Consider the following 20,445-nt stretch of genomic DNA (forward strand, 5'->3'; position numbering starts at 1 on the left):
CCAGGGAGGGATAGGGAGGGTGACATTCCATCAGAGGGGCACATTTTCTCTCCTGACTACTCCAGCTCTCTCTCTTCCCACAAAACTCAAAGCAGGCTGTCTCCAAAGGCTAATAATTGGTTTTGAGAGTCATTTTAATTTAAATTTAGAGAAAAAAAATTCCCCAAATGTTCCCAAATGCCACAATAGCTTAAAAACTTAAAAAGCAAGTCTGAAACCCCAAATTGTGGCTCTACAACTTGACACGTCCTCTTCGGAGTATGTGTAAATTTGTTTTCCACAGAAGTGCAGGCGATAGGGCACCCCTGTTCTATCTCAGCCCCACGTCTGCTTTGCCCACACAAGCTGAGCCTGAGCTGGGTCTCCCAGGCCAAGGCAGGGCACTGGAACTTGCCTGCAGTGGTGAGGGTCAGGGCTCTGGAGTGACATGAGGATGGCCCTGGAATTCCCCTCTCTGCTTCATTACTCCCTGCAGAATGGGGCCAACCCATTCTTCATCTTTGGAGGCCTCAGTTTCCCCATCTGGAAAGCAGGGATAGCAAGCCAACTTGTGGGCTGGCACTGTCAGGGTTCTGCAAGCAGACAAAAGTCTCCATGGTCACATTGATCACCTCTGTGTTGAAAAGAGGACAGGGTTGTTAAACGTTAAATTGGTTTCTTTTTTTTTTTTTTTGAACCCCAGATAATGAGCTAGAATCATTCTCTGAGCTAGAATCACAAGATGCCTGTGAAGGATCAGGGTTTTTGTGTTGCCTCTGCCATGGAGTAGCTGTGTGACACTGGGCAAGTCACCTAACCTCCCTGAACCTCAATTTGCCCACCTGGAAAATGGAGATAGTAACACTTGCCCTGACTATTGCAGAGTGAGATTGAGAGTTTTGCTACATAAACAAGCACTGCAGAGTCATGCTTGTCTGGGAAGAACTCCAGGTATTTTCCATGTCCACCTTCTTGTGTGCATTAGCCAATGTTAGATGTCTTCTTCGTATCTCCCTTGTGACCAAAGGGAGTTTATATTGCCAGGGCCGGGCTGCCCATGGTCAGGGTCCTGGCAAAAGCTGTGACCAAGGAAATCATGACTTGCATGGGCTGTGGGGTGGAGGTGAGGGATATACATGGGGTTGGGGACTTTAAAATGAAGGTGCTCAGGATACTCCCTTCTATAAGATGAATGCAGTTGAGAATGGAAAGGTGACTTTTAGAGAGGGCTATGATTCGTTTCAGTTCATGGGTAACGCTCACTTTCTGACGAACACTGCCACTTTCTAGCTGACTGACCTTGAGCCAATGACTTCACCTCTCTGAGCCTCATTTCACACGTCTGTAAGGTGGGGAAACATGGCCTATCCAGCATGGTCTTTGCAGTTATTCGAGGTGACGTTGGTAAAGATCCTGGCACGGGTCTGGCACGATGATGGTCCCCACTCCATGGTAGCTATTGTCATTTTCTGCAGAGGTCACCAAATGGGGACAATGATGGGGTTGTCTCCCGGCTCAAATGCTGGGAACAGCCAGGAGACCTTTGCTGGGCTTCACCGGGAGACCTCTGTATTGTGGCTCCAGCAAACCAGAGAGGTGAGGCTGCCGGATTCAACCCGGAAGTGGAAATCCTGTTCCCTGCAGGCATTTTTGAAACCCTGCTTTTGGGACCTGTAGCAAATCCAGCGCAGGCAACATTATGTGGAAATAGAAACAGGGCTCCTGCTAGGAGATTGACATTCTGGCTTTCCTTCGGAACCCCTCACTGACTTATTGCCCCTGAAGCAGGAGCCAGCAGGTCCCAAAGCTCCCCTGCTCCTGTCCCTGCCCCAGGGCAAGGTAGGAAGCCCAGGCAGGCTGAGCCCAGCCAACTGGAACCAGGGAAGAGCTCGTGGGTGGGTGGAAGGGAGGGAAGGAGGCCAGATTCCTCCAGAGCTGGGGAAGATAACAGGTTTTGAAGTTGGGGGAGGGTTTGGGTTTCACAGTGATGGTTTCATGATACCCTGGAGGGTTACACACTCATGGTGCATTTTTGTCTTCGTGCTTTGAATACAGCCCGCTTCCTTTCAACACTCCGCTTAAAAGTTTTGATGTTTTAAGGAAGAAAAATGAGATGATTGTTATTACTTTTCCTTTGGGAGCAAGTGGAGGAGACCTGCGCTCTTTTGTGCCGCTGAAGAAAGGTTGCTGGCAACCTCAGGCCTCAGGGCTCAAAAAGAGGGGCTTATAGTCTCCTCTTTGGGTCTGCGTGTGAGGAGGTGGGGGGCGTTGTGCTGCCCCATGGCCCAGGGCGGGCCCTGAGGACCACATCCCTGGCCCCCAGGCTGGTTTTTAGCCTGTCGTGGAAGTGCTGGGACAGGAGCAGCCCCTTCTTTTCTCACTCCCCGGCTGCCCCTCCTGGCCCCTCTTCAGGGGGTCCCAATGGAGAAGTTGGCCCTGGCCAGAGCCACGCTCACACTCCCATGGAAGATGCCGCAAGTCCCAGGCCTGGCTCCTTGTAGCAGTGGTGACTTGGTGTCCCTTTTAGCAGGCTCCCATTCCTGGGGAGGAAGAGAGACAGGGGTGCCTCGGGAAGGGAGGGTGGGAGGGCATTTGGGAGGGGCAAGGATCTCTGGCGGAAGAAGGCAGAGAGCTGGATGTCCTCAGGCAGAAATCCTGGAGCTAAGGAGCTGGAGGGCAGCAGGTGGGAGTGAACAGTGATTGAAACTCTGTTTTTTTTTTTGTTTTTTGTTTTCCCTGAGGCTTGTGATCCTGGGCAGCAGATTACTATTATTATTATTTTTTTAAAAAGGCCAAACCGCTGCCCAGTTCTGAACTCTAATTCAGCTCCCTCTTTCTTGAGGCCCCTTGTTGATTGTGTGGGGTTTCAGGGATGCTTCTGAGGGCAAAGCAGGCCCCTCACCCAGCTGGAGAGAGAAGGCAGTGAGGGAGGGCTGGATCATGCCTGCAGCCTTGGGGAGTGAAGCATTTCCAGGCACTGCTACCAGAGGGGTCAGGCCTCCAGGCCCCTGTCCCCCAAGCCCAGGACACCAGTAGCTGGGAAGGGAAGCGGGGGCCTGGCCAGTCCTGCTCCTCTGCCCCCTGCAAAGTGGACAGAGCTCCTCCTCTCCCCGCTGTGTGTTACCCTTTTTGCAATCTTACTCCCATCCCCAAAGCATGCTTTTTGATTCCAGGTGAAGGGGAAGGATAGTGGTGGTGGGGAACAGATGTTTTAATTTGCCTCAGGCCTACGAGTCTCCCTACCTGAGCCCCAGCTTGCTGTAGAGTCTAACTGGTCCGTGGCCAGAAGGTGGGCTCCATAGCTGTCTGGGGGTTGGGGCTCCCGCACCCATTTCTGAGCATTCCTAGGGTTTGGGAGTCTGCTTATGATTCTCTGCCAGAGGCCACGGCCACCAGCCCTGAGTGTGGAACAAAGGGACACAGGGGTTAGTTCAGGGCCTTTGGGCAGCTGGTGGAGGGTCTTGGAGAGTTGGGAACCCCTTTCTAGGGAGGCTGGAGACCCTCTGGTCTGTGAGTGGACAGCTGAGAGGGGGGCAGGGGGAAGGAGGGGAGAGGAAGATGTGGGTGCTGCCTGCTGGGCACCGGGATGTGGGAGGACAGACAGCCTCCCAGGCAGAGTGAGTGGGAGCTGCCTTGGAGCCTCTCAGCAGCTGTCCCCGGGGAGGCCTGGCTGTGCGGCGGGCGCCCCCTCTGTGTGAGCAGCCCAGGCAGCTTGAAGAGAGGCCCAAAGGAAGTGCTGTCAGGAAACTCTGAAGAGGAGGGGTCCGGGCTTGCCAGTTCCCTACCAGGGGGTTTTCCAGAAGGAACAGGGAACTCCCTGCATGAGGGGAAAGATTTGGAAGTGAGTGGGTTCCTGGAACAGGCTCTCTGAGCTCTGAGTGAGCCCTGCCTGTAAGGGGGTCCTGAGGTGACTCCAGCTTCTGTCCCCACTCCTTCCCTTTCTCTGCTCCAGTGCCAGCTTCAGGTCGCAGGGCAGGTGGCCTTGAGAGAGGGACCTTTCACAGTTTCCCCCTCTTTGGCTCCACCAGGAGAAGGGAGTATTTTGCTGATGGCGACATTTCCCAGGGCAGGCCAGAGGAAGGCAGGAACCAGGACTGGCAGGCAGCCAGAGCCCTCTTGGACAGAGATATAATTACTCATCATGACCTCTAGCCCAGGCAGCAAGCAAAATGGCCCTGTAGGCTGGCACCAACCCTGTCCAGCAAATAAACACGGCCGTGGTGGGGACGGGAGGGCAGGTAAGTGGGCCTTGTAGGAAATGGGAGAGGCCCGCGAGCCCCTGGGGTCTGTATATCCCCTCAGCAACACAACCCTACAGACCCCCAGGTTATATTTTCACTCACTGCATCCCATTTGCTCATTTGCTCGCCTCTCTGTGTCTCTGTTATTCATTTCAATGTTATGAATATTGATGATGAGAACAGGAATGCCCATGCGTGCGTGTGTGTGCGCGCACACACACACACACACGCACACACACACACATCCTGCTTAATGAACTAAAGGGAAACTTTGATGTTGCTCCAGGACAAGAGGGAGAGCCAGGGGCTGCTAGGCAAGGTGCGTCTTTCTGAAATCTTCTCCAGTCCCGCTCCTCTGGCTCTCAGCTCCTGCACAGCCACAGGGGTTGCAAAGGGAGCCTTGTGCTTGGAAAGCCACTGGCTCCATGACCTCTTTCCTTCTCTTCTCTTCGTTCACCTGTGCTTCTTTTCAGGAGAGACATTTGGTGATAGTTGGGGACTTGAAAAGTCTCAATTCTGCTATCAAAGGGATGCAAAGCTTTTATGGCTAGAATGGGGGTTGTGGTTTTTGTGGACTTGGTTTGCCCTTCCATGTCTACTCCCCACTGAGACCTCGATTCTCATCCTGCCCTCTCCCTTCCCTACACTGTTTCCTCCCTTCCCTCTGCCATGCTAGATGCTAAGGAGTGGGGTGGAGGTGGGAAGTGGGAAGCAACAGTGGTGTAAAGGAAAAAGAAAATATACCCCGTGCACATTTTCAACATGTAGTTGAAGAGGTCTAAATTAGGTACTAGAAAAAAATAAAGGACAGAAACACTGCCTGATATGTGAGCGAGAGCATGAAAATATAGAACGATTATCTCAGAGCAGAGGAGGTGGGGAGCAGGTGGCTGGAGAGAGGCGGGGTAGGTAGGCAGGGCGTCCCTGGCTCACCAGTGCATCTGGTCCACATGGTGTTTGGGAAAGCAGATGGGTCCTGCTTTTGCGATGAATGGTCAGATGCTTAGGGGGCACTTGTGCTCCTCTGGCCGGGAAAGGGAACACAGTCCATCCGAGCTGCCCCCCACTCGTCTGCCATGGTTGTCCACTCTGGGGGTTTTTCCTCTGAAGGAAAATGAACCCATCTTTTGCCTGCCATGAATCATTGCAAGGCAGGCTGTTACTGGCTAAATTAAAACCCTTGGCAGGGCATCGACTATGTGCAAGGCAATGCTCTAGGTCCTGTAGAGGCTGGAAAACAAACCACATCCTGGCCCAGCCTTCAAGTTGCTTTTCAGCTATAAAATTAAGTTCTGCCAAGGAATCGTGACTATAGGTCAAGCATCGCGCCACCACGGAAGGTAGATGTATATGTAGGTTTCTCTGCTGAGGATGCGTGTTCCTCAGTAGAAGACAAGCAGGTGAAGGCATCCAATGATTTCCATCCTGTGGAGGTTGAGGGGTCGGGGGAAGAAAACAGATGACCTCAGCCTAGTTGCTTTAATCTGCTTTTCCAAGCACTAGATGCCCTTGGATGACAGCATCCTCAGCATTAAAACTGGTGAACTGATGAAGGCACCTGCGCTGGAGTGTGTTGGGCAGCCAGTGCCCCCAGTGCTGCTTGCAGGTTCTTGGGGTGGAAGACAGGGAGGTGCAATTGGTAGGGCCTGATCAGAGGCAGAAAATGACCCCCACAGTGGTCTTGTCCCTGCTAGAGAAAGCAGAGAGGGGGACTACTGGGGTGGGGGGGGGCTTCATGCACAGATTGGGCACACTCCACCAGACCCCAGCAAGGTCAGCTGCCCCATGCCCGTGTCTGGCACTGCTGGTGTGTGCAGGGATGAAACCCAGCATCAGAGAGCTTTTCAGCAAACCTTCCATGCTCACCTTTGGCCAGGTGCTTGTCAGATCCTAGCTTCATGCTGGCTTAGACTGTCAGTTGTTTGTGTTGACAGCATTAGGAATAAACCATTTGTTTCATCTTTCCTTTTCTCCACATGTGTCACAGCCAGATTTCAGCTTTGAGTTATTCCCTGAAGAAGCCACACCAAGCTCGCTTTCAAGCAAAATGCCTGGGCTTGGGGGAAGGCATGTATTTGTCCATGTGTGGATGTCGGCTCAGAGCTGTAGCTTCTCTGTGGGGCTGGCCCGAGGGAAGGCTCCTCTGGGGCCCTAGACAGCACATGGCTCCCAGCGAGGGGAATTCTGGTGATCTCTGTGGAGGTAGCCAGGGACACAAGGCTTGGCTGTGAGTCTGGTTTTAAAGTGCGTGAGAGCCTGAAAAGCATGAAGGGGTTTGGTCCACTCACCTACTTGAAAGCCTGGGGGCAAGGTTCTCTTGAATGGCCCTGCTGGTGGAAGGGGTGAGGCAAAGGCCTCTGACTTGGACCCTTTCCACACCAGACTGGCAGCACTGCCCCCAGGCAGCCAGTGGTGGACCCTGAGCCTTCAGGCCCCCAGCTCCTTGAGGGATGAGCCTGGGAGCTCGAGAGCCAGCGGCTGAGCTCTGAGAATTCTCCATCTCCTGCCTGCCCTTGAGTGTGCTCTCAGTCTGAGAACACAGTCTGATCAGGCGCCCTCCCGCCTTGATGCTGTGCTGTCTGTGTCACACGGTCGATTCACAAAAGCCAGAACTAGACCTCAACCAGGTCTGCTCCCCCTTGCCAAGTGGGTTCAGGGTGAGGGCAATTTTTAAGCCCAGTTTCTCTCTTTGATAGCCAAGACATGGAACATCTCTGCTAAGAAGCCGAAAGAAATTGGTTTTCTTCTCGTTGCTGAAATCCCTCTGTGTCTCTTCTCATGGACAGGCTGGTCCAGTGGCTTTGGTGAGGGCACCTCCATTTATGAACACTGGGATTCCTCTGGGTGGGCTTTGACAGGTGGCTCCTGCGGTAGGAAGGACGACGAGGTCCCTGGGAAGGAGCTGCCCACCCGCTGCTCCACGAGGAAGCTCAGGCTTGCACAGGCTCCACCAGGCCTTGGATGCCCTCTGGTTGAGTCAGAGAGCGTGTGGACTTGCAGAAGGGGTGTGTTTAGTCTTCATTGCCCTTTCTCAGCTGGTGAATAGAGACCCTGGGCATCTCACAGCCTTAGGAATGTACTGCCCCTCCATTGCTTTACACTGCCTTGGGAAAGGGGACCCTGGAAATGCACTGAGATCTCCAATTACTGCCTCCATTGATGTCTCTAGACCTGCAGATACGACGCAAACCTGGGATCACTTCTTCCAGGTGTGGGCACCAGAGAGGGAAGCCACTGCAACATTTTATCCCCATCATTCCAACATGCTTGCTTGTCTCTTTTACCCCACACCCACAACTCCTTCTGAGACTCTTAGTCATAAAAGAATGACCAAGAGAGTTGGGCTCCAGCGAGAGAAATGCCTATGAAAGAGGGTTTCCCTTTTTGCTCCTTTGAAGGCCCTCCCCACTGATCCTTGGAACCCAATACCGCATTGCCTCTTGTGGATGAGTTTTTGCCTTGGTCTGCTTGGGTACTTCAGACCAGGACTGAGTCTGACACAGCTTTCATGAGGTTACAGAAAAGGGCTACAGATTTGGGAAGTTGTGTGTAATGGTCTTGAGACAGTATCTCCATTTGGCTCACCCTGGTTTCTCTAAAAAGCAACGACAGCAACAGACAAACAAAAAGCTCCCGCCTCCCACCCCGTTAGCTGTCCTCCTCCTTACTGTGATGTGGTTGCGGTCTCTGTCTGTAGGTGTGTGTGCCGCCTTGGCCCTCTGTCCTCTGGGGATGTGCCCTTCCCACATGTGTCAGGTTCCCACTCTTTCGTGACTCCTAACGTGAAGTGCTGTGATGTTTCTGCCCTAAGGGACGTATCAAGCTCTCTGTGTTTCAGTGTTGGAGATTGAGGCTGTGCCACATCTCCTGCCATCCTAAGGGGACATGCCGGTTCTGTTACTTCCCAGAGAGCTGCCAGATTGGGACAGTCTCCAGGAGAACCTACAGATTGGAAGCAGACCCGGGACTCGCTCTTCATTCAGAAGACTGGTGGCCCACGTGCCAGGACCGCCCCACCTCTCTTGCTGCCTTTTCTCCTGTCCTGACAGGGTTCTGGGAGGGAGACCTGTCGCTGATGGGATGAAGAATGACGTGGGGATCGAGCAGCCTTTGTCTTTGGGACCCCTCGATATCCCATGGAACCCTCGCACATTCTCAAAGACTGAGTCACAAGCCCCTACCCCTTCCTTGCTGTGGTTGGTATCTTGTTCTGTGATTGGTTAGCAATGTTGACTACCCACGTAGTGAATCTTTTGTCTGCAATTTAGAGAATGTGTAAACAAATAAAAGCCTTTAAAACTCTTGGAAACTCTTATTTTCCCTACCAATAGTTAGGACCTCACTTGCAAATGTAGAGATCCTGTGGGGGTAGAGCCTTTCATGTTGGGGTGTGCAGTAGGACTGCATTGTGTGAGAGAGAGAGAAACACACATGCATGTGCATCAGGCTCCAGAGAAACACTAGTGCTTTCATGGTTGCAAGGAGACTCCTGGAGCAACAAATTCCAGGTCTCACTTGCTGCCTGATGATGGGCTTCCGGCCACGTCATACATGGCACCAGGGAAGCCACAGTCACAGTGACAGCTTTCATGGGCACAGCGGGCAGCATAGCTTCAGGCCTTAACTGAGAGCTTCAGCTGCAGGAATAGAGGAGCTCATTTTCTGGAGACCCCTCAGAGAAGATCCTCGGGCATCCTGAAGGGAGCCCCCTAGATTTTCTGGGGCAAGGGAGGTTGATGACTCAGAGATGACTCACAGCAGAGGTGGGGGAATACGGTTGGGGGGAGAGGGAGACCCCTGGTGCAGGACCCGTCTGGAAGCCAGCTGAGTCATTGCTCCTTCCCTCTCAGCTGCCTTCCATAAAGGCAGTGAGTTGGCTGCCCTGGGCAAGGAGCAAGAGGCATTACAGAGGACATATCTGCCCCTAGAGTCTCCAGAGTCTGCTTAGCAACGGCCTTCAAGAAACAGCCTCTGGGTATAGGACTCCTGTTCCATGCGGGAATTGGTTTCCTGAGGCTGCAAGTTAAGAGTCAGTCTTCCAAAAATAAATTTTAGATAGATAAATAAAGGCTTCTACTCTATGCTAGGTAGTGGGGCTACAGCAGAGAAGACAAAGCTCCACCTCTCATGAGGCTCACAGTCTTGCCAAGGAGGCAGGCACCAGACAGCTAATAATACAACATGTGATGAACGGGGTCAAGGGGGAAATCGAGGGAACTAGAGTATGAGCTCCCTGGTCTCAATCAGTCAACATAGTTTTAGTTGGAATCTACTGTGAATTTTGGTAAGACACAGGTGGGCATGGCAGTGGGAAGACACCATGTCACTTCTTATTCCTCCCCTAAGTGAGTGCTGCACTGTTCTTTAATGAGTCATCCGTGTGCCTTCAGCCTTTGCTTTTCTAAGCATAATGTGGGGCCGTTATTTCAGCAGAGGAGCCATTGATGGTTGCTGCAGACATGGGCCATTGAGCAGGTTGTTGAGCGATCTCTGCAGTGGGAGAGATGTCTGCATTCAGGGACCAGAGGGGAAAGGCCAGGCCTTCACCCAAAGCAGTTTCAAGCGACAGCTGGACCTGCAGTGCTGAATTGCTAATTTCAGCAATCAGGGGGACTTAGGCTCATGTAACAAAGTCCAGGCAGCAGCAGATTACACAGACACCCACATCATTCAGGCCTTTCATCTGCATGGAGAGCTGTGCACGTTTCTGCTTTAACCCCAGGGAACCCGGCATTGCATCCTGGTCTGCTATGCTATGAATGTTATGTCCCCCAAAATCCATATGTTGAAATCTCCACCCTCAGGGTGACGGTATTAGAAGCAGGGACTTTGGGAGGTGATTATGTCATGGGGGGCAGAGTCCACATGAATGGCATTAGTGCCCTTATAAAGGAAGCCCAGGACAGACCCCTTACCCCTTCACCATGTGAAGCTGGAGAAGGTGGTTGTCCATCAGGAGGCAGGCCCTTGCTGGACACCGAATCTGCTGGCACCTTGATCTTGGACTTTCCAGTCTCCAGAATTGTGAGAAATAAATTTGGCTTATTGTTGATAAGCCACCCAGTCTATGGCACTTTGCTACAGGAGCCCAAACAGACGAAAACAGTTTTATCCCACCAATTTCTGAGAAGGCTTTTGAGAAGGCAGTAAACGTGCCATGTTCTGGTGGGCCTGAGAAAGTTAACTATTATAACGCAGACCAGAAACTGACATTGCCGAGTCAGAGGGATGGAGGAGGGAAGGGGTATTAGTCCATTTTACGTTTACTAAAGGATATACCTGAGGCTGGGTAATTGGTAAAGAAAAGAGGTTTATTTGGCTCAAGGTTCTGCAGGCTATACAAGGAGCATGGCACCAACACCAGCTTCTTGTGAGGACCTCAGGAAGCTTTCAAATTGAGGAGGAGCAGGTGTGCCACATGGCGAGGGAAGGAGTGAGACAGAGGGAGGTCCTAGGCTCTTTTTAACAATCAGTTTTAGTGTGAACCAACAGAACAAGAACTCAGTCATTACCTACCGCTGGGAGGGCACAAAGCTATTCATGAGGGATCCCCCCACTCCATGACCCAAACACCTCCCATTAGGCCTCACCTCCGACACTGGGGATCACATTTCAACACGGAATTTGGCGGGAACACACATCCAAACTATCAGGAGGGAAAACTGGAGGGATCCAAGTTACGTTCAAGCAAACGCAGAGCAGAACGGCCTTCCTCTGCTTTTTCCCTGGGGAGAGGCAAAGGCTTGGAATGGTGGCAGAGCGAGGTGGTGAGGCCTAGGAGGAAGGGACCGTGGGATAAGATGTTGACGAGTGGCTCAACACCCGGCAGTAGTGGGAGTCTGAGGGGTGGGGTTGCGATAGAGATATAATATGGTTTCCCCTCCCTGGCTTGGCAGAAAGGCTACTGAGAGAGGAATCAGAAGTTCTAGATCTTGTCTTACTGACTAGGTGACATTTGACTTTATAGATACAGGCGTGAGTTTCTAGAGTTTCTATAAAATCAGCCCTAACTTGGCAGTTTTGGGGAAGGGGCCATGTAGATCGAGGTGTAGACACACCAGATGCTCATGCCTGTCTTCCAGCCCCTAGAGTTGGCCTAAGTCAGGGGCCCTCTGGGGTGTCTGGTAAAGTGTGTTTCCATGCAGTGCCTTGGAATGGCATGGTTTAATCCCAGACACGATGAGGCCAGAGGTTTATGTTGTTCTAGAACAGTGGTTTTCCAAGCAGATTCTGCAGAGGCCTAGGATTCTGGGAGTGATTTGGGGATGCCCAGAGGTCTCGAGGGACAGGGGTGGAAGGAAGTCCTAGAGCCTTGAGCCCCAGCTTTCAACTGAAACCAGTGACCAGCACAGCTCCAATTTGATCTGCGTCTTCTATTGGTGATTCTGCTGCTTCAACAAACATGCAACAGTTTGAAACCATCTTTGGGGCTAGATGGTGGGAAGGGCACAGGGGTGTCTTCTGAGGTTGTGCAGAGTGATGATGGGAGGTCACCTCAGTCCCGTGACCCTCTGCCATGCACAAATGGACGTAGCCCATTCCCGGCTTTTGCCAAGGGAGTCTGATCTCCACTTGGGGCTTCTCCCTTGGGTTACTCTTAAGAAGAGCAGAGGGACATTGGTATCATGACCAGGAGGTTACACTCTGTCCATTCCTGGGCATCCCTGCAGCCTGCAGCACACACTACCCTACCTGCCCCCACCCAGGCCTGCCTTGGTGTTCTGCTGTCACATCTGCGTCATAAGCCTCAGCCCATGTTTTGAACCATCAGCGCTTTTAGCAGGGCCAGAACAACAGTGTGTCCCCAAGGTGGGTGGGTTAGGAATGTTCGGGCTAAACTTCAGGTAATTAGCATTGTTAACGCTCGTTCTGTGATATTACAGCTGTGAGCCTCATTAAAGTGTTCTCCGGGGGAAGCAAGCTGAGATCCAGGTGTCAGTTCTGCTCTGCGCGCAAGCGCCCGCCTGCCATCTCCCAGCCTCTGTGCTGAAGCCTGGCTCATTCCCATCCCCTCCTCCTGCTCCTGCTCCTGCTCCCTCTCTGCTGGCATCTGGGCTGGGCCTGCTTCCCTTTGCTGGGATTTGCTCCTTCCCATCCCCTTCTCCAGCATGGAAAGCTCTGTCTCCCCTTTATCCAGAGAGAAACGTGCCCACAGCACAGAGTGGAATGGCTGCCGCTGGTCCTTGATCACTCCAACTCAGCTTTGAAAGAAAGATTATTCTGCTCCAGGCAGGGAGCCCAAACCTGCCCTCTACAGTGCCACAGCATTTTATCCATGGCTGTACCCTCCCTTGCCTACCAGAAAACTCAAGACCTGGTGCCCCCCACCCCTTGGCTATTTCCTGGGTCCAACTGGCATCTGCTGCAGCAGCCTCGCCTCAGAAAGAAACCTGAGTCCCTCCGGCTTTAATTTCTGGGATTCCTGATTCCTGGGAGGGGAGGCAGGGGACTGACTATTTGCCAAACAGAGAAATATGAAACGCTGTCCAACCCCCTTGAAACCTTGAGGAAAATAATGCCATCCCCGCCAGGGACTAAACACAGGCTCAACCCAAAACAGAGAGGGAAAACACAATTCCAGAGATGCTCCCTCGGGGCTGGGAGGAGCTAAGGAGGGTCATACAGGGGCCCACACCCTCCGTTGTCTCCCCTTTCTGCTTTCCTCAAACCCTTGGCCCCTCTGTGTCCACCGAGGTGCATGTTCAGAGTGGTCATCCAAGCCATTTTGATGGACACAGCTCACTGTCTCATGTGGCTACAGACTTGGAGGATAAAACTTGACAGCAACTTTAGAACTTCCCAGTGGAAGCAACTGGCCAACTGAGGGGAATAGCATGTATACTGTTGCCTTTAACTCAGGATGGAACCACAGATAGGCGGTCCCATAGGCACACAGGAAGGGAGACCATCTGTAGAAGGGCTTCATGAGGAGGTGCATTGGAGCAGAACCTTGAAGGATGTATAAGACTTTGACAGCAGTGATTTGGGATTGGGGATGGGCTTTCCAAGTGGAGAGGGCAATTTGAGCAAACCCGCCTCCGTTTATTCTAGGGATGCTGGGCTGAGGTTGTCTGGGACCTGTGTCTTAGACACTGCGACCCAGGCTGCACCCCAGATCTAGGGCAAACTCTCCCATGGAGCCCTAGTTGCCACATGACACACAGAGGGCCATTTTCTGAAGCTAAGAGCCAATGTCAGGGGCTCAGAGTCTTTAACCTGTGAGAAAGAGCCTGAGATCTTCTAGCAACTAGTCTTGCACTTTGTTTGATGTGTGGGCTTGGATCCCGTTAAACTATACTCTCTTGGATCCTGTTAAACCATACTATTATGCTTCCATCTTCTATGCAGTCTCCAGAAAGATAACTCCTTAAACTTCTGTCTGATTCCTTTTTATGTGTTTTCTTACAATCCTCGTTTCCCACAAGGCACTCCCTCATTTCCCACAATGAACCACTCTAACCTTATCTTTTTACTTTTGTCAATGTGGTTGAATGGAGATCTCCTATCTGGAATCTCCAGAATGCCACCCCAACCACCCAAGCAGGAGCTGTCTTGCATATACACTCGCTCTCCACCTACAAACATTTCTGAGGCTCCAACCTCCATGTTTTACCTATCCCTCTCTGCTCGTTGATGCTCCCTGCTCGTTGTCAGCTTTCTTGACAGCCTCCCTGATCAGACTAGCTCTTTGAGGGCACGCACTGTGTCTTGTTCACTGTTGAATACCAACTGCCTGGATCATGTTCAGCAAGGGAATGGGTGGATGGATACAGGGATCCTTGAACGAATGATTGAGTGTGTGAATGGGTGAATGAGTGGATAAGAGAAAATCCAGTGGGGTGGGGAGTGGAGCACAGTTTGCCACATAGGCACAGATCTTTCTCCTTCTGGGGCATGGCCCCAGCAGCATCAGAAGCAGATCTCCTTCCCTGGTGCCCGTGGGAGGAAGGCAGTTCTGTTGGCTGGGAAGGGACTGGGCTGCTAGGCTTTTACCCATCTCTGTTGTCGGGTTACTACAGCCCACTTAAAACCCAAATCCTTCAAGTCTTGCTGCATTATTAATCATGATCTATTCTAGGTGGGCCACCCTGTGTTCCTCTTAAAGGAAATTCACTATGCACTTAAAGAAATCATAAATTATGAAAATGATCTCCACGTTTCTCTGGGGCAAAATGACAAACTTTCTTCTTAAAGAGCTCAAAAAGCACTCTGAAAAAAATACATTATTAGATTTAATCCCTAAACAGGCATTCACAGATTAAAACTATTTATAAACAACACCTAAAAGCCCAGGGCTTAAAACTGGTGGTTTATAACTATCCTTTGATTTTATTTAGTTTCTTTCTTGATTGTTTTTCTCTTTTTTCTTTATCTTCCTCAGTGATCCTTATTCTGATATCCTTTGATTTTAAGGGACCAGAATCGAGGACTGCCTTTCTCAACCTGGATCTAGCTTTGGAGGGGAATGGAACGCAGCTTCTGGGGGGATCTTTCAGTTGTGCCGTAAAAAATCATTAGCTTTCCTCTGGTTATGCCATTTAAAAATATACATTGCACTCCTGTATGCTTTTAATTATGTCTTGAGGCCAAAATTATTGCCCTTGGGAATACATTTCCAATTACATAATGGAAGTCAGAAAGAAAATACTTTCAATTACAAAAATCACTGGGCTCTAACCTTCGGTGATCCATTTGCCAACTGGAGAGAGGCCCCAGGCGAGCTCACCCCTGCCTTGGTGTGCACTGTGAGTCTGCCAACGGAGGGTGGCTTTGGGGCCCAAGAACCCTTGAGAGAAGGCTGGCAATGCCACTCACAGGCTGGATGACCGGTGGCAGGCATATTACATAACCTTCATGAGCCTCAGTTTCCTTGTCTGAGAAATGGGGAGAATGACACCTATTTTGCAGAGTTGCTGTGAGGATTAAACACAATCACATGTGTATAGTGCATGGCACATATGGTTCTTCCTCTCTCATCCTTCTACCATCCTCTCCTCAACCATGTAATCACCGATATGGCAATAAAAACTTGGTCCTAGAATAAAAGGTGAACACGTTCCTACCCTTAAGACGTAAGTTTCCTCAAGAAACTTAGGTGGCAGAACAGGGCATAGGAAAGTACCCTGGCTTGGGAGTCATAGAAATGTGGCTTGCCTGTTTTTCCTTTCCTCTCAATGGAGGGAATTATAGCCACCTTCTAGCTTGCATTTGTGGGAAGATTCAATGAGGCAACGCGGGTAAAGCCCTTGGCCCTGTATCTGGCACACAACAGGCTCCCAGTAATAGCAATATCATCTCAGATTCTGAAGTTTACCTGTGGAAATTGAGGAGAATGTGGTAAAGGCCACAAGCACCCCCAGACATCGTGCTATGAGAGTTCAGAGGCGAGGGTGCTTCCAACCTGAAAGAAAGCTAGGAAGGTTTCAGAGAGGCGGTGGCATTTGAGCTAATTTGAACCTTAGGTGGTTTCGGTGGAGGAAGAAAGGGATTATGTCAGGCACCTATGTGGAGACAAGAAAATGTGGCTAGTAGTCCAGGCTGGTCAGTATGGAGGAGAGTTTTATTTTATTTTTAATTGGTACACAATAATTGCACACATTTACGGGATACAGTGTGATGTTTTGATACCTGTATGTGTTGTGTAATGACTGAATTAGGGTAATGAGCAAATGCATCACCTCAAACATTTATCATTTCTTTGTGTTAAGAACATTCAAAATCTTCTCCTCTAGCTCTTTGGAAATACACAATACGTTATTGTTAACCATAGTCACCCTCCTGTGCAATAGAGCAGCAGAACTTATTTCCTCAGGAAAGTTTTAGAAGATGAGGCACGAGTGCCTGGGGCTGAGGTCCAACCTGGAGCACCTTGAATGGGGGAAGCAGCAGCTTCTGCTGGAAGTGACAGGGGCACCACGAAGGGTCCTGAGCAGGGGAAGGTTGGGAGCTATTCTGAGTGGGTTAGATTCGGGGGTGGGGGTGGTGAAGGAGGTCCCTGGCTCTCAGAGTGGGCTCTGTCGCTTAGAGCCTGCTGCTGGCTATGATGGTGGGAGGCTGGCCAGGTTGGGCCAAGGTTTATGCTAAGGGTGTGTGAGTGGGTGCTCTGTAGACCACACCTCCTAGGACAGGCTGAGCCCCCTTTCGGGTTAGGATGAAGGGCTAGAGGCTACAGCTCCTTTGGTCTGTACCTTGCCTACTGAGGGACCTATTCCCTTTCCTCCCCTTCTTCTTCCTCCTCCTCCTCTCCCTCTTCCTCTTCCCTCTTCTCCTCCTCCTCCTCCTTTCCTTCCCCCCCTTCATCTTTGCCTTTCTTGCAGCTGCAGCAGTCAGGGGAGGGCTACAGTCAAGTGGGAGGTTGGGGGAGCTGTGCAGGGAGCAGGGCCCCTCTGCTGGTGGTGGGGAGGCAGCAGGGGAGAGGCTGGGAAGCTGGGATGGCCAGTGAGGGTGGCTGCTTGGCCTGGCTGGTTGTCCTGTGACTCCTTTGGTGACTCCGGCCCAGGGAATGAGGAGGTGCAGCTGGTATGGTGTGGAGGAGCCCGGCCAGGGGCCAGACTCAGAACATGAACATGGACAAGATCCCTGGGTAGCCTTTCTCTAGACCATGGCTGGGCTTCAGGGCTCCTTGAATTTGTCTGTAAAATTGTGCATGTGTGTGTGTCTGCCTGGCTTCCATCAGATTTTCAAAGGGATATGTGACATCCCCAAAGCTTAAACACCCCTTGTCAGTGCAACCCTTCATTTTCCAGAAGAGAGGAAACTGAGGCCTAGAGGGGGGTGCGACTTCCTGTGTCTGAGGCTAGTTCGCTGCCATCCTGGGCAAATGGAAGGAGAAGGATGTTCGTCAGGGAAGTAGGGGTGCTGGGAGCTGGCCTAGGGCTGGGGACAGAGAGGAGAGGGAGGGAGGGAGGAGGGCAAGAAAGGAAAGCCCAGAATCGCCTGGGGAGCAGCCATCTGTGTGTTTTGTAGAGGCCAGTGCCCGGCCAGGATACCTGATCCCCTTCCTCAGGTATTGTTCGTGTACTTTCCCATGGTCCACGGGACTGGGCTGGGCAGAGGGGGAGAGAGTGAAGGCAGTAACAAGTTGACTCTGTGTGTGTGTGTGTGTGTGTGTGTGTGTGGCAGGGAGAGAAAGGAGAAGAAGGAGGGAGAAGGGGAAGGAGAGGAAAGGAGAAGCACACAATGACACAATGACAATGATAGGCAGAGAGGGAGGCCCAGGGCCCACTGGAGGGGCAGGCCCTCCCTCCCTGCCCTCAGAGGGGAGGTTTCCTGGCTCTAGAAGTCCCCCTGAGGCCTTGGGGCCAGGACAGGTGTGGATGGAAGCTGAGGCTTCTGCCAGAATTTTCCTGAGAGCAGTTCCAGGAACATGAACCCGAGGGCTGTGTTAGCCCACAGGACTCAGAGGCTGGTCTCAGGGCTTGCCACTAAAATCTTATCAGTCCCTCGTCAGGCCCACTGTTTCCCCGCTCCCCGCTCTCATCAGGGACTGTGACTGGTTTCGAAATTGCAGACTCTGGCCGGGCACGGTGGCTTATGCCTGTAATCCCAGCACTTTGGGAGGCCGAGGGGGACAGATCACGAGGTCAGGAGATCGAGACCATCCTGGCTAACATGGTAAAACCCCATCTCTACTAAAAAAATACAAAAAATTAGCCGGGCTTGGTGGCGGGCACCTGTAGTCCCAGCTATCCAGGGGGCTGAGGCAGGAGAATGGCATGAACCCGGGAGGCGGAGCTTGCACTGAGGCGAGATGGCGCCACTGCACTCCAGCCAGGGCGACAGAGTGAGACTCTGTCTCAAAAAAAAAAAAAAAAAAAAAAAAATTGCAGACTCTGGCAGCAGGAAGGAATCTTAGGAGTCAGTAAACTCAGTGGTTTTCAAAATGTGCTCTGACAAGCCTCGGGGCACCATGGGATGAATGGGATGGGGCAAGGGGCTGATGACACCCAGCCAGTGCTGTTCCCACCAGAGCAGCATCACTTTTACTGAGTAGTGTTCCATCTAAAATTTTGTTGGGGAAAGAGTTTCTTGGCTAAAAGTATGAATTCTAGCCCTCCTGCCCCCTCCCCTGAATTTTATGGGAGAGGACAACTGAGGTGGAGGCTTGCTTAGGGTAATAGAGAATCCCGTGGCTGCGCTGGGTCTCCCAGTGCCCAGACCAATTGCCTGGTCTCTTCTGTCTCCCCAGAATGGGCTCAGTCTGAGGGAAGAGGAGACCGAAGTCCTAGCAGGGGAGAAGGAATGGGCCAGGGACAGGAAGATATAGAAAGCCCCCTAGAAGGGTGGTGGCTCTCCTGCTGGCATAGCACAGAGAAGTCCTCCCAAAGAGAACCCTGGACCACGGGTCTGGCTGCCTGCTCCTGCCAGGGCTTTGGGGAGGTGTAAGCTCTTTGCTCCTCCAGCCCTTGGGTGTCAGGATGACTCTTGTGCCCTTGTCAGCTTGGTGGGAAGCTGTGGCAAGCCTGTCTCTCTGTCTTCCGAGGCTGAGCAGACAGATGAAAGAAGTCCCCAGCCGCCGAGTGGGGCGCTTTGAGCAGAGGTGGCTTCTGGACAGCTGTGGAAGGCCTTGTTTGCATATATGCAAATAGATGCCTGTCTTCTCTCTCCCTACATCATTCAGGCAGATCCAGGTGCTGCTGGAAGAGCTCCAGATCTTGCATCAAAATTAGCCTCTTGAATGGGCTTTTTGGTCTCTCAATGAGAAAATTCCTTTGAAATCTTTCCAAGACCCTGGGACCCTTCCTAGTCCCCAATTCCACTCCCCCTTTCAGTCATGTCAACCTCTCAAACTCTTGGAAATAGAGCTGAAGAAACAGATTTAGAGACAGCCAGGGGTGGAGGGCAGAGCTCAACTCCAGCAGCCAGGAGGTTCTAGGTGCTGGCCCTGGCCCTGTCATGGTTCAGTGTTACCTGGAAGAGCTCCCTAACTTCTCCCCACAATGCCTCTGAGGGGCAAAAGAAGAGAGGGGTTGCAGGTTTCCTTCCAGCTCCCTTGGTCTGCAAATGTTTGTGAACACCTGTGCACTGGGGCTCTTTTGTTGTAAATAACAGACACCCACTCAAGGCCACGAAATTGAAAGAGGGCCATTTTAGGAGGCCACAGGTGTCTCAACACCCTTGAGTAGGAATGGGGTGGGTTCAGGAGGGGAGGAAAGGAGGTTGTGGAGAGCTGCTGGCTCCCTCCGTCTCTCTTCTCAGCTCCTTTCTGGGCAACCGCCTCCATCCTCTCTCTCTGGGGGCTGATTTTTCTCTGCTTCTCAGTGCACATAGTGAAAAATGAATGTCCCACAGCATCCAAGTCCAGGAAAAATAACACACAAATGCTGAGTCCAGTGTCCGGCGGGGCCCAGCACAAAAAAATGATAAATGTTTGAGATGATGGATGACCCTGATCTAATCACTGTGCATCGTACATATCAAAGCTTCACTATGTACCCCCAAAATATGGACAATTATGTGTCAATTTGAAAATGTCTGTCAGGAGCCTGATTCCAAATTACATGGACAAAACAGCTATTAATTCAGCTTGAATGAAAAGATTCACTTCTGGTCCAACCAGTCATGGCTGAGAGGTCAGAGACACATAGGAGAAACGTGGCTGTCTGAGGCCCACAGCCCTGGCTCCTGGGGGTTTCCAGGTGCTGGGCAAATGCCCAAGGAGTTCATTACACCCTACTAGGCTGAATTACAGTGAGAGCTACTGAGCCTTTACAATGAGCCAGATGCCATGCTAAACATATTTCATATAATATTCAATAAACAAATGCATTCTATGCTATTATTATCACATTTAATTCTCACAATTATCTCTCTCTCTTTTTTGAGATGGAGTCTCACTCTGTCACTCAGGCTGGAGTGCAGTGGCATGATCTTGGCTCACTGCAACCTCCACCCCCTGGGTTCAAGTGCTTCTCTTGACTCAGCCACCTGAGTACCTGGGATTACAGGTGTACACCACCACATCCAGCTAAGTTTTGTATTTTTAGTAGAGACGGGGTTTCACCATGTTGGCCAGGCTGGTCTCAAACTCCTCACCTCCAGTAATCCACCTACTTCGGCATTCCAAAGTGTTGGGATTATAGGCGTGAGCCACTGCACCCGGCCTCTATCTCTCTCTTTTTTTTTGAAATGGAGTCTTGCTCTGTCGCCCAGGCTGAGTGCAGTGGTGCAATCTCAGCTCACTGCAAGCTCCTCCTCCTGGGTTCACGCCATTCTCCTGCCTCAG

The 20,445-nt window shown here is 51.5% G+C and overlaps 1 protein-coding gene across 3 annotated transcripts in view; it reads left to right on the forward strand.

The window, feature by feature from the left end:
- DPF3 (double PHD fingers 3) overlaps positions 1-8,524 on the forward strand; it is a 282,885-nt gene extending 274,361 nt beyond the window's left edge. For all 3 annotated transcript variants that reach the window (XM_031668016.1, XM_031668013.1, XM_031668017.1), the window contains exon 12: positions 8,129-8,524. The gene's annotated coding sequence lies outside the window, so the exon portion shown is untranslated. The remainder of the gene's footprint in view (positions 1-8,128) is intronic.
- Positions 8,525-20,445: the final 11,921 nt, after the last annotated feature.

This window comes from Papio anubis, chromosome 7 (genome assembly GCF_008728515.1).
Source record: "Papio anubis isolate 15944 chromosome 7, Panubis1.0, whole genome shotgun sequence".
In the NCBI taxonomy this organism is placed as follows: Eukaryota; Metazoa; Chordata; class Mammalia; order Primates; family Cercopithecidae; genus Papio; species Papio anubis.